A 13,794-nucleotide genomic window follows, 5' to 3' on the forward strand; every position below is an offset into this window, starting at 1 on the left:
TATGCTATATATTACATTATTACTATGCTAATACGAATAGAGAGGAAAAGTCTCAGAAGCTTACTAAGGTAAGAATAGAAAAGGAATGAATAAATAAAGGAGCTCTCTCTGATTCTGTCCCAGAGAGAGCTCAATCTTTGATTGGCCCTTAATTGCAACATGGGCCAATCACAGGTGCACCTGTTGCATTTCACAGCAGCAGATAACCATCGTTTACATTCTTTTTCTGGGGCCTCAGCTTCCCAAAAGGAAAAATCCCAAAGAAAGGATTTTTCACAAAAGATATCTGTGACACTTATATACGGATATCAGCTTCTTCATTCCAAAGGAGTTACATTTGCTTTTTCTCATGTCTCTAGTCTCTCAACTACAGCACTTGTTATAGTAACACAGCTATGCTCTCACCTTGCAGGTGCAGGACTTAGATTAGCTGTGTTCTGGTCATGCAGCTATTTCTCTACAATGAAGGGTCTTGATTTTTCATATCTATTCAGATTGCATTAGAAGGTGTTGGGGGTCAATATCAATTGGACATTAGTGATATCAACTTAAAACACGAATGAAAAACAGGAAAAAGCAGTTCACTTTGCAATGTTTTCAATACAATATATTCCCTTTGCATTAACTTCTGAAGTCTGTCTAATTAACCACAGAAGAACTGAAAATTTTTATTATTCCCAGGGGCTTTAAATGAAATGTTCAGGTGTTTTAAAAAAAATGTTTCTGAGTATTTTTCACTGAATTCCTGAACTGAAGAGCTCAATCAAGAAGAGGCCTCTGGAGTAATAAAATTCATCAGCAACCTCCAGGTGGCTGAGGATCCATCCCCATCAGAGCAGCAATGAACAGAAATGGGCACAGCTTTGTGGCTGCCCCAGCTTTGGCATGGGCCCTGGGCCTGGAGCAGGAGCAGCTCTTGAGGGTCCCAAGGCCACGGCTCTTGTGCTGCCCTGAGCAGATGGGATGGCAGCAGGGGCTGCAGAGCTCTCAGCACCTCAGCCCGAGGGCAGCAGGGCAGCCAGGGAGCCTCCTTTGGCCTTGGCCAAGCACCTTCCCCCATGGCTGGGGCTGAGTCCTGGGGCAGCTGCAGCTGCTGCTGTGCCCTTGCCAGGGGCTGAGGCCATGGGGCAGTGCCCAGAGCAGCCTGGCCTGAGCAGAGCTGTGGGGCCAGAGCCGGCTGGGCTGGGCTGGGGAGAGGCCCTTGGTGCTGCCCAGAGCTCAGGGCAGCTGGCAGAGCTTGCAGGGAGCTGGGCTGGGTTCAGGAAGCCTGGCCCAGAAACCATCAGTGTCCATCTCAGCCTGGCTGAGCGTGCAGGGGCAAAGAAGAGCAGCCCAGGGTCTGCAAGTTCTCTTTGTGGGAGCTGAGCTTGTGATCTCTGAGTCCTCTAAGTGCTGGGGCTGCTCTTCCAGCTCCAGAGGAGATGTGACAGATGGCGGCAGAGACAAAAATGATTTCTGCTGGATTCTTTCTGGTGTTTGCTTATACAGGTAACCTGGATCCATATGTAGCTGAAGTTTATTTGTGTCAGATAACACTGGGAGAGTGATAAGAATAAAATTTTTTAGCTGAAATTAATATTTCATGCATAATACACAATGAGGGGAAAAAGACATATATGATCAGAAGAGCATCTGAGTTTTTCAGAGGATGAGAGACTCCTTGATGTTCCAGCAGTCAAACCTGTTCAAATACTTTCCTCAGAGCTTCCTTGAGATCAGAGGTGACCACCAGAGGCCAAGGCCAGCCAGAGCTCTCTGTCCTGGCAGCTTTTGTCTGGGACAACCCTCGCATATAGGGAATTTTTCAGTGGGAGTATCAGTTTTGGCCATAGGCACCTGGAAAGATCAATGGTACTTTTCCATAGGAAGGAAAGCACGGGGCCCCAGTTCTCCAGGGGCTGATGAGAGGCAGCCCTCAACATTCCAAGATCAACTGGACCTGTCAGGTGGCCCCTGGGAGGCCCAACCAGCCAGACCTCTTCCATGTTCTCTAGGTTTCATGGTGCTCTGCAGTGTCACAATGCTCTCCTTGTTTCTGAAGTGTCACAATGTCCCTGTGCTTCCATGAGGCCCTGCAGGGTCACAGTGGCCCTTTGGTTCCATGGGGCCCCACAGTGTCACGAGGGTCTCCATGATTCCATAGGGCCTTGCAATGCTACAATGCTCTCCATGGATCCATGGTGCCCTGCAGGATCACAACAGCCCTTTGGCTCCACGGGGCCCTGAAATGCAGCAATGGCCTCTTGGTTCCATTAGGCCCTGCTGCTTCACACTGGCCCCTTGGGACCATGCAACCCAACAGAGTTACAAAGATGTTGTTGGTTCCACGAGACCCCACAGTGTCACCAATGTCTCCACAGAAAGGAAAGCATAGAGCCCCTGTGTTTGGAAGGCAGGTGAGAGCCAGCCCTAAGGAGGCCAAGGCCAGCCAGACCTGTCTGTAATGGCAGCTTTTGTGTAGGAGTAATCTTTGGATATAGGACTTCTGGAGGTGGAACCCCAATTTTGGCCATGGGCACCTAGAGAAGAAGGATGGTTCTTTTCCATGGGAAGGAAAGGGCCCCAGTATTTCAGGGCAGAACAGAGGTGACCACCAGAGGCCAAGGCCAGCCAGAGCAAACTGTCCAAGCTGCTTTTATCTGAGAGAAACCCTTCCATATGGGGAATTTTGGAGGAAAGGGCCAGTTTTGGCCATGGGTGCCTGTGCAGGATGGAGGGTCCTTTTCCATAGGAAGGAAAGTACAGAGCCCCAATGTTTGAAGGCAGGTGAGAGCCAGTTCTCAGGAAATCAAGGTCAGCCAGACTTGTTGGTTTTGTCTGGGAGCAATCCCTGGATATTGGGAATTTTGGAGGGGGAATCCCATATTGGCCAGGGATGCTTGAATGAGAAAGGCAGTTCTTTTCCATTTGAAGGAAAGCACAGAGCCTCAGTTGTAGAAAGCGAAGGGAGATGACCCATCCTCTGATCAGCATCGAACTCCAGTTTATTGATCCAACATGCACATTTTATAACCGAGTTAATTAAGTTCATACATATTGTAAAACCCGAGCTCATCATTGGTTACCGATTACACAGCAAGCCCTCCTTTTGTTTTCAATACCTGTGGTTTGTTATTGAGACCAAGACTTGTTTTTTCTCATCCTGTTATGAACAGTTCTCAAGGCCTCCATGTTTGTCACTCTGCTTTCCCATACCTTATCCAAGGACAAGGTATTTACTTGTTATTGAAGACAGGCTTGAGAACTCTTGCTGTTTACAGAAATGTGCCTGAGAAACAGGCTTGAGAATTAGCTGCTTACAGCTGCCTTTTACTTTTCCATCAGCTGTAGATTTTCATGTCCTTTTTTCCTTCAAGCCATGTCTGAGCAAAATTCTCCAACACTCAGTGTTTCAAGGGGACATGAGCAGAGACCCTCAACCATCCAAGGGCAGTTGGGCCAGTCAGGCCAAGACAACCAGAGCTGTTACCCGTTCTCTTGGATCCAGGGGGCCCAGCTGTGTCACATTGGCCCCTTGTTTCCATGGGGCCCCACAGGGTCATAATGGTCCTTCACTTCCATGAGGCATTGCAGTGTCACAGGGGTCTCCTTGGTACCACAGTATCACAACGGACCCTTTGTTCCCTGGGGAATCACAATATCAGAAGGCTGTACTTGGTTCCATGAGGCCCTGCAGAGCCCCTTGATTCAACGAGGTCACCAAGTGTCAGAATGGCCTCCAGGATTCCACGAGCCCCAGCAATGTCACAATGGACTCCTTGCCTCAATGGGGTCTCACTCCAAGGATCATGAATCCTTTGTTCCATGGGGCCCTGTAGTATCACAACAGAATCCTTGATTCCATGGTGCCACACAGTGTAACAACTGCCCCTTGGCCTGCCAAGACTGCATAGTGTCACAATGGTTCCTTGCTTCCACAAGGCCTTGTAGTGTCACAGTGGCCCCTTGGTTCAGTGAGGCTTTTGGTGTCACAATAATCTCCGTGAGTCCATAAGGCCTTGCAGTGTCACAACAGACCATTGGTTTCACGGAGCCCCACAGTGTCACTGTGGTCCCCTTGGCTCCACAAGGCTCTGAAGTGCCACAAAGGCCCTTTGGTTTCACAAGGCCTCAGAGTGTAAAAATGGCCTCCATGGTTCCATGAGGCCCTGCTGTGTCACAATGGACCTTTGGTTCCATGATGCCCCAGAGTGACACAATAGTATTCTTGGTTCCATTGGACCCTTCATGCCATGGAGACCCACAGTGTTCACTGCCATCCCCTTGGTTCCATGAGGCCCTGCCATGCTACCATGGCCCCTTGGTTGCAGTGGGTCCCAAAGTGTCAGAAGAGTCTCCATTGTTCCATGAGGCCCCACAATGTCATTGTGCTCCCCTTGGTTCCAGAGGGCCCCACAGCAGAACAGTGGACTCCTGGTTCCATGAGGTTCCTCAGACACAATGGTCTCCTTGGATCCTCAGTGTCACAGTGGCCCCTTGGCTCCATGTGGCCACGCTGTGTTACAATGGCTCATGGCTCCATGAGGCCACAGAGTTTAACAAGGGATACTTGGTTTCCTGAGGCCTTGCTGTGTCACAATGGACTTCTGGTTCCATGACCATTCATACAGCCAACAGCAGTCTCCTTTGTTCCATGAGGTTCCGTAGCAGAACACGGTCACCTTGGTTCTGTGAGGTTCTGCAGTGTCACAATGGACTCATGGTTCCATGAGGCCTTGCCGTGTCACAATAGCCCCTTGGTTCCCAGAGGTTTCTCCATGTCACAATGTTCTCCTTGGATCCTCAGTATCACAATGCACATTGGTTCAATGTGGCCTCAATGTGTCAAAATGGATTTTGGTTCCATGGGGTTCCATGGTGTCACAATAGACATCTTATTCCATTAGTTTGCTCAGTGTCACAGCTGACTCCTTGTTCTGTGAGGCCTTGCTGTCATCAAATCTCCGAAATATAAGAATAAGACTCCTTAACACTAATTTCCTGTTAACAACAGTATAATTTATTCAGGCCTGAGGTCTAGTGAGGGATAGCCCCAGTCTTATGTGGACATGTAATTCTACCAGTGTGTTGCTTATATACAGTCGCTAAACGTTCATTACAGTTTATCCATTACCATAAAACCCACTCCAAGTTCCAAGATTCAGACCTTCTTTTTTTTTATAACTTCAGCCTTGAGCCAGAAGTCTTCATCTTGCCTTCCAGCAATCCTTTCTGGGAAAGCAGCACCTACATGCCTTGTTCCCATGATGAAATTTCATAGGCACAGCAAAAATTGAATTAACGCTTTTGGTATCAAGACCAAGGCTTTGTGTGGGCATGCAGAGGCAGAGAGGACGCAGAGCTGTCAGCAAAGGAAGGGCCCAGCCAGGTGGGGCAGCCAGGGGATGCCGACAGCCTGCAGGGACAGAGGGGCAGGGCAGGGACACCGTGGGACAGCCTGGGCTGCACAGGGCACAGGGATGGGCAGCAGCTGCAAGACAGCCCTGCCAGAGCCGACTTGGGCAGCACTTTGGCCATGGCTGCTGGGCCTGGGCCTGAGGCCACGAGGGGACAAGTGACCCTTGCAGGCCTGGGGCCTCATTGCCTCCTTGTCCCTGCTCAGCAGCCTGGCAGGGGCCGCCCCATGCTCCAGCCCTTGGCATTGCACATCCCCACATGTCAGTGCCCATCCCGGGAAGAGCCCTGAGCAAGGAGGGAGGGACAGGATCTGCCTGGCCAGGGACTGGGGCTCAGGCCTTGGCCCTTGGCATTCCTCATGCACATCCAGGTGTGCTCAGCCCCAGAGACACCTTTGCCTTGCTTGTCCCCAGCTGTCATCACTGCCTCCCATGTTTTGCTCTACCTGGAACCTGGGGACACTTTGTCAGTCTTGTGCCTCACAGGGATCTACTCAAAGTACAAGAATCTTCAGTGTTTCAATCTTACATGGGGTTCTTGAGAAAATTTGTGAGCCCTCTCTGAGGGACTGAGTCTGATCCAAAGAGCACCAAAGCCCCAGAGGCTCATTAAAGTCCTTGTGCTGTGTCTGTGCTGCTGAGCTGGGCCGGGCTCCTCACCCAGAGGCAGCTCCTGGCAAGGGCAGCGCTGCAGAGAGACAGCTCTGGCCAGGAGCAGCTCCTGTGCACAGCCCAGCAGGGCTGGGGCACTGCCAGGGCCCCTCAGGGACACCAGCAGGGCACAGGCAGAGCTCACAGGGGCTCAGCACTTGCAGGGGATGTGGGATGTCCCAGAGGGGGCTGTGTCACAGCAGCACCTCTGGGGCTGTGTCATAGATGCACAGAGCAGCAGTGATGTCAGCAAGGGGTTGTGTGACAGCACAGAGTGGGCTGTGTGAAGTCACAGATTGGGCTATGACATCACAGAGTTTGTTGTGTGAGGTCATTGAGCAGCTACAGCATCATAGAGGGAATTTTATGACATCACAGAGCAGGCTGTGACACAATGGCATGACTGTATGATGTCATAGTTCAGGCTTTGAAGTGGAAGTTTGTGCTGTGATATTATAGAGTGTCAGCATGACATAACAAAGGGTTTTGTGGCATCCCTGAGAGGGTTGTGACAAAGTTTGATTGTGACATCATAGAGTAGGGTGTGAGGCCATAGAGCAGATCCTGCCATTATAGAGGGTGTCTCTGTGACATCAGAGAGTGGGTTGTGACATCACTGGGTAGCTGTGTAACATCATAAAACAGGCTGTGACATGACAGAACAGACAGTGACATCACAGTGTGTTTTTTTGACATCATCATCTTCTGTGACATCACAGAGCAGCTGTGTGTCATCACAGGGGCTGTGTGACATCACAGGAGGCAGTGTGACATCACAGGGGCTGTGTGAGGTCACTGGGGAGGTCACTCTGCCCCGGCCCCCCTCACAGCTTCCCCCAGAGCAGTCCAACCCTGCTCCTGCACAGCGGAGTCCCCTGTCCCCCTGGGTCCCCCTGCCCCCGGCCCCGCAGCCTCCCCCAGAGGATGTTCCACGAGATCGACCCCAGAGCCTGACACGGGGATGGGAGGCCGGGGCCCTGGGGGTGGCACAGGGGGACAGGGACCCCCCGGCAGCGTCCCAGTGTCCCCCAGGGCCAGGGGCTCCTTCACTCTGTTACGAATGAGGGCTGGAGAGCGCTGAAAAAATCCCTGGCAAGGGATCAGCAAAGGCCAGATTTCATATTAAGGGACAGTAGCCCAAAGTTCCTTGGCAAGAGTCACTCTGCTCCTGGCTGGACACTTCAGGCACACCAAGGAAACAAAGCAATAACAAAACCAAACTAAATCCAGGCTATAAAACCAGAAATTAACCAAGAACTGTCCCTCTGTGTGTGTGTGACACAAGGACAGTGAGGGCAAGGATAAAATGAATACAGTGCAAAGGCTTAACAGGCCTCACACTTAACAGGACTTAACTGACACCTTAAATGTGACCAATACCTTAAACATCAAAGTTTAGCAGAACAACAGCACTTAACACTATTTAACCTAACCTATAACCTATGACTTAGCAATTTAACACAGGAATAACACTTAACAATATTTAACTTAACCAATAACCTAAATAAAATGTAACAATTTAGTAAAAGAACAACTCTTAGCGGCATTTAACTTCGTTTAGACCTTGTGACTTAACTTACTTACTGATACCTGGATATCTGACCGACTCAGCTATCCAAGGCACTCAAGCCCCTCAGAGAGCAGCATTTCTGCCACATTTCCCCAGCTCAGGCACTCCTGTGTGCACACAGACACAAAAAGGCAGTGCAAAGCACCTGTGAGAAATTCCCCTGAGGACAGGAAATGCTCCCTGTGGATCCTTTGGCATCTCCCCAGCGGGTGAAGGGTGGAGCCTGGAGGAGTGTGGGGATTGGCCCAGGCTCCGTCGTTGGTCAGGATCCCCGAGTGCAGCAAACGGGAGAGTTCCCGGCTGGGAGAGGCCCCACTCAGAGGGAGTTGCTGGCCCAGGAGAGCTCCAAAGGCTCCTTTTGGAGCGCTGTTTGTAGGGCCCCAAGAGAGGGGCTGCAGTCCCAACAATGGTTCATCCTGGCCGCACTTGGCATCAACAGCTTTCTTTGGCAGTGTGAGAACAGGGATGTTGTGCCACTGAGGGAACAAAAACAGTTCCCAGGGCTGCTCCTACAGAAACCAGGAGCTGGTTGGGCAGCAGCAGTGCCTGGAGCAGACAGTGTTTGTGATGAGCTGCAGAGGAGCTGAGCCCAGGGGCTGTTGGCCCAGGCCGAGGCCCAAGGAGCATTTCTCAGCTGGCAGGGTTGCCTGAGAAGGGGAGAGGGTGAGACAGAGTAAAAATCCCCCAGAGTGGAAATCCACTTGGATTTAAGTGAAATGTACATTTTTGAGTTGAGTTGAGTTGAGTTAGAAACCATAGCAATTTAGCCTGACTGCAGAACCTAGGCTTAGTTAAGTTGCTCAGTGAAAGACAGAGATAAGAGAGAAGAGACAGAGGATAATAGAGAGAGACAGAGACTGCTGTGAGATGAAGTCAACATGACCTAGGTATTCTTCCTGATAAAGAAGAACTAGTGGCAAATGTCAGGCAAAATTCGTAAAAATGAATATGTATGAATCTAATGTGAAATGTATGCATATGTATCTGAGAGGGAGATAAAAAGGGACCTGAAGTTCCCAGAGGGACGCATGCCTTTTTGAGGAGAGCAATCTCTGCATGCGTCCAGCGCTATAATAAAACATACCGGCTTTACAACTTTCACAAAGTTGCAGAGTTTTTGGCTGTATCTCCGCAAAACAGGGGAATGCAGCAGCACAGGGCTATGGAACCAAGGGACCATTGTGACACTGTGGGGCCCTGTGAGAGCAAGGGACCATTGTGACACTCTGGGGTCTCATGGAATCATGGAGAGCACTGTGACATTGCTGGGCCTCATGGAACCAAGGGGACAATACTGACACTGTATTGTCTCCTTGGCTGCATGAAATGTAGGGATCATTGTGACACTGTGAGGCCCCATCAAACCAAGGGACCATTGTGACACCGCAGGGTGTCATAGAACCCTGGAGACCATTGTGACACTTTGAGGTATCATGGAACCAAGGGGCCATTGTGACACCGTAAGATCCTAACGTCTCACAATGGTGACGGGGTCCACTGTGACATTGCAAGGCCTCATGGAACCATGGGAAGACCATTAGGACACTACACAGCCTCATGGAACCAAGGGGGCATTGTGACACTGTGGGGCACCATGGAATAGGCAAAGCATTGTGACACTGTAAGGCCCCATGGAACCAGTGAGACCACTGTGACCCTGGGGGTCACCACAGAACCAAGAGGACCATTGTGATACTGTGAGGCCTGGTTAAACCAAGAGGCCTTTGTGACACTGCAGGGTTGCATGGAGTCAAAGGTCCATTGTGACATTGCAGGGCCTCCTGTCATCAGTGATTTATTGTGACACTGGGGAGCCTAAGGAGACCGTTGTGACACTGCAGCGCTGCATGGAACCAAAGCTCCAGGGTGACACAGGGGGGCCTCCTGTCATCAATGGTCCATTGAGACACTGTGGAGCAAAAGGAGACCATTGTGACAACACAAAGCCCAACGGTCCAAAGGTCCATTGTGACATTGCAGGGCTCATGGAACAGAGGAGTCCTGTGACATTGTGGGGCCTGGGGAACCACGGAGACCATTGTGATACTGCAAGGCCTCATGGAATCATTGGGACCATTGTGACACTGAACGGCCATTGCAACACTGTAGAACCCAATCGAAACAAGGGTCCATTGTGACACTGCTGGACCCCATGGAATCAAGGCACTATTATGACACTGCAGGGTCATAAACACTATTGTGACACTATGGGGCACCATAAAACCAAAAGAACATGGAAACATGGAACAGGTCTGGCTGGTTTGGCCTCCCAGGGACCACCTCACTGGTCCAGCTGACCTTGGCATGTTGAGGGTCACTTCTCATCTGCTGCTGCAACACTGGGGCTCTGTGCTTTCCTTTCTATGGAAAAGAACTCTCTTTCTTCTCCAGATACCCATGGCCAGAATTGGGATTTCTCCTCCAAATTTCCGTATATCTGTCCTCTGAAAAATGCATGTATTATATGATTGACTTTTCGCAAATATCAAAATGAATGTTATATGTGTTGTGTTAGAAAGAAATGCTGTATTAATTCCCTTAAGTACTGTGTTAAATATAGTTTTAGATTGTAAAATTTGTTAAAATAAGAACTATGTTAGTGGGGTTTTTTAAAGAAAGGAATGAGGCACTCACACCAGATAGCAGCCACATGACACCTAAATCTCTCAGGGAAATGAATTTATTGACTTCTTATCAGAAGAAACTAACTTCTTCCCACCTTGGAGGCGCTGTTAGGATTAGAAGGAAGAAGTTGACAATGACCAGACAAAATCCTGTGTTTGAATGGAATTTATGCATCATGTATGAAGTATATGAATATGCAATGGGCTATTGTTCTTAAGGGTTAATCCTTTGTTAGCAGGGGTTCTTTTTCGGGCTCGTGATGCCCAGAAAAAGGTACCCAGACGTCCATAACTCTTTGCTTTAATTGTCTCATACTGTTCTAATTCAATTTGTGCAAATTGTTATTACTCTAATTGTGTTACTAATATTTTTAACCATTTTATTACTATTAAACTTTTAAAAATTTTAAAAACAAGCGATTGGCATTTTTCACATGTCTCTCCTTCCTATGGAAAATACCTGTGCTGCTTCTTTGGGTGCCCATGGCTGAGATTGGGCTTCCACCTCCAAAATTCCTTATATCCAAGGATAGGTCTCAGACAAGATCTGGCATAACTAACAAGTCTGTCTGGCCTTGGCCTAGTGAGGCTCTCCAGACTCTGGGCCTCTATGGAAAAGAGTTGTCCTTCTATGCCGGGTGCCCATGGCCAGAATTGGGGTTCCACCTCCAATATTCACAATTGTGACAGACTGGAGGAGATTGTTGGCTCAAAACATTTCATGTTGGGGGGAGGAAGGGGCAGGTCCAGCCTTGCCCTGCCCGGGAAACCCAATCCCCCCAGAGCCTCTATCCCAACCCAGCAGTGTCAGCCAGCCCCTGGCACAGCACAGGCAATGCTCCACAGCCACATCTGCAGCCCCCAGCCCAGATCCTGAGGGACCAAATGAGCCCAAGTCCCACCTGGGGGAAGGGCCCAGCAAGACCAAGGGGTATTTCAGGCTGACCACAAAGCAAGCACAAATCTTGACCCTACCTACTCTTGGAATTTCCATCTGAACACAGGTGGAATCCAGGAGTTGGTAGCTGTCTGTGTGCCTCTCAAAATCATTTTCTTCTTTCTCCCTTTCCGTGTCTTCTTCTAATTCCCTCCTCTTGCAAATTTTGATTAACTTAAAATTGAACAGGCATAGAGCTTGTGAAGTTGAATGCACCAAGGTAATGATTTGAGAAGTGTTTTTGATTAATTGAATGTTGTATTAAACATTTTGCCAAGTTTCTCTTTTTTTTCTAAAGTTGCCAGTAAAGGCTGTTTGGTTGTTTAATCTCTTGAAGATCTCTTCTCAGTATTGCTCCAGTACATACAACTCAGAGCACACAAACAATTGTAATTCCTTTTAAATATCTCCTTGAGAGAGTCATCTGGAGGATGGGGCTCAGGGTTTGTCTGTCCTGCTTGGCACAGCCCAGGCAGGGCTTTCCCAGCCACATTCCACACTCCATTTCCCAGCTGGAGCCGCTGGTGCCTCTGAGTTGTGCTGCCCCAGCCCCAGTCAGGCTCTCCTTGTCTGCCCATTCCCTCATAGTCTCTGGGCAGGGATGGCCTCAGTGGGGGCTGCTGACATCCTCAGCACCTTGGAGGCTGCTGATGAATTTTCCTGCTCCAGAGGCTTGTTCAGCCTTCAGTTCTTGAGTTTAGGAATTCAGTGTCCCAGGGCTCATTAACATTCAGAACACCTTAACAAGCCAAGCCTCTGAGAATCATTTGAATTAAGTTTACAAATCTTTTGTGGATGACACAACAGATTTCTGTAGTGTATTCAAACTGGAAATATTCTATTTAAAAAGACAGTGCAAGGGGCCATTGTGACAGTGTGGAACCAAGGAGACCCTTGGGAGACCCTAGGGACAATGGAATCAAGGGGCCATTGCTCCATTGCAAGGACTCTGGGAACTGAGGGAACAATTGTGACACTGTAGTGCCCCATGGAACCAAGGGTCCCTGGAGACACTGCAGGATCTTGTGCCACCAGGGCTCCATTGTGAAATGGCAGCACTGAGGAATTCACTGGGGCACTCCGAGGTCTCATGGAACCAAGAGGCCAGTGTGACACAGCAGGGCCTTGTGGAACCATGCAGAGCATTGTGACAGAGCAGGACCTGGTGTCATGATGGGGCCATTGTGACACTGCAGGGCCCCATGGAAGCAAGGGGCCAGTGCTGCTCCTCAGGGACTCCTGAAATGAAGGAAATATGTTGGACACCGTGGTGGCACGTGGGACCAAGACGCCATTGTGACAATGTGGAACCGAGAAGAGCATTGCTGCACTGCCAGACCTCATGGAACCAAGGATCCATTGGAACACTGCAAGGCCTTGGGGGACAAAGGTCCATTGTGACACTGCATGGTCAAGGATCCAAGGGACTCTGTGACACCAAGGGGTCCCATGGAACCAAATGGACAGTGTGACACTGGGAGGCCTCATGGAATCATGGAGACCATTGGGACACTCTGGGGCCTCATGGAACTGTGGTGACACATAGTTGAGTATGAGTGTTGATCTGCTGGAGGGTAGGAGGGCTCTGCACAGGGCCCTGGACATGCTGGATCCAGGGACCAAATCTAACAAGGTCAGATTAAACAAGTCCAAGTGCCGGGTCCTGCACTGTGGCCACAACAACCCCTGCAGTGCTACAGGCTGGGGACAGAGTGGCTGAACAACAACCAGGCAGAAGGGAACCTGCAGGGACTGATGGACAGCAGGCTGGACATGAGCCAGCAGTGTGCCCAGGTGGGCAAGAAGGCCAATGGCTCCTGGCCTGGATCAGGAATGGGGTGGCCAGCAGGAGCAGGGCAGGGATTCTTCCCCGGTGCTCACCACTGGTTGGGCAGCACCTCAAGTGCTGTTTGCAGTTCTGGGCCCCCCCAGTTTAGGAAGGCCAATGAGGGGCTGGAGTGTGTCCAGAGAAAGGCAACAAGGCTGGGGAGGGGTCTGGAACACACGTCCTGTAAGGAGTGGCTGAGGGAGCTGGGGTTGCTTATCCTGGAGAAGAGCAGGCTCAGGAGAGACAAGGTTGTGTCAGGGCACAGGTTGGACGTGATGATCTCCAAGGTCTTTTCCAACATTGCTGATTCTGGGATTCTCTGAAAGCACCCTTGGAGCAGTTGCAGGATGAGCCCTGGGACTCCTCTTCAGGAGCTCCAGCAGCCATGGTCCCTCAGCTTCTCCTGCCAGCCCCAAAGCCCATCCTGTCAGTCCTGCAGAGCCTCTGCAGCTCCTCCTCACTGCCCAGAACAGGGAGCGCAGAGCCTGACACAGCAGCCCAGATGTGCCCCCCTGGCCTGGGGTGCCTCTGGCAAGGGAGCAGCACCAGGCACTGCAGGAGCCTGCAGACAATTCCTGCAGCACTTGCAGGATGATCCTGCTGCCCAAGGGACGTTCCCATGGCGCCAAGTCAGGAACTGCAATGGGGAGTGGGGCCAGAGAGGAAAGGGCAACCAGGGATGGGCTGTGTGCAGAGGAGGGAACAGGGGTGGGCAATGGGAAGACATTTGTATCAGGAAGAGGAAAGAAAGCAAAGGTGAAGCCAAGGAAATGCTCAGGGCAGTTTGG

Source organism: Melospiza melodia, chromosome 12 (genome assembly GCF_035770615.1).
Source record: "Melospiza melodia melodia isolate bMelMel2 chromosome 12, bMelMel2.pri, whole genome shotgun sequence".
In the NCBI taxonomy this organism is placed as follows: Eukaryota; Metazoa; Chordata; class Aves; order Passeriformes; family Passerellidae; genus Melospiza; species Melospiza melodia.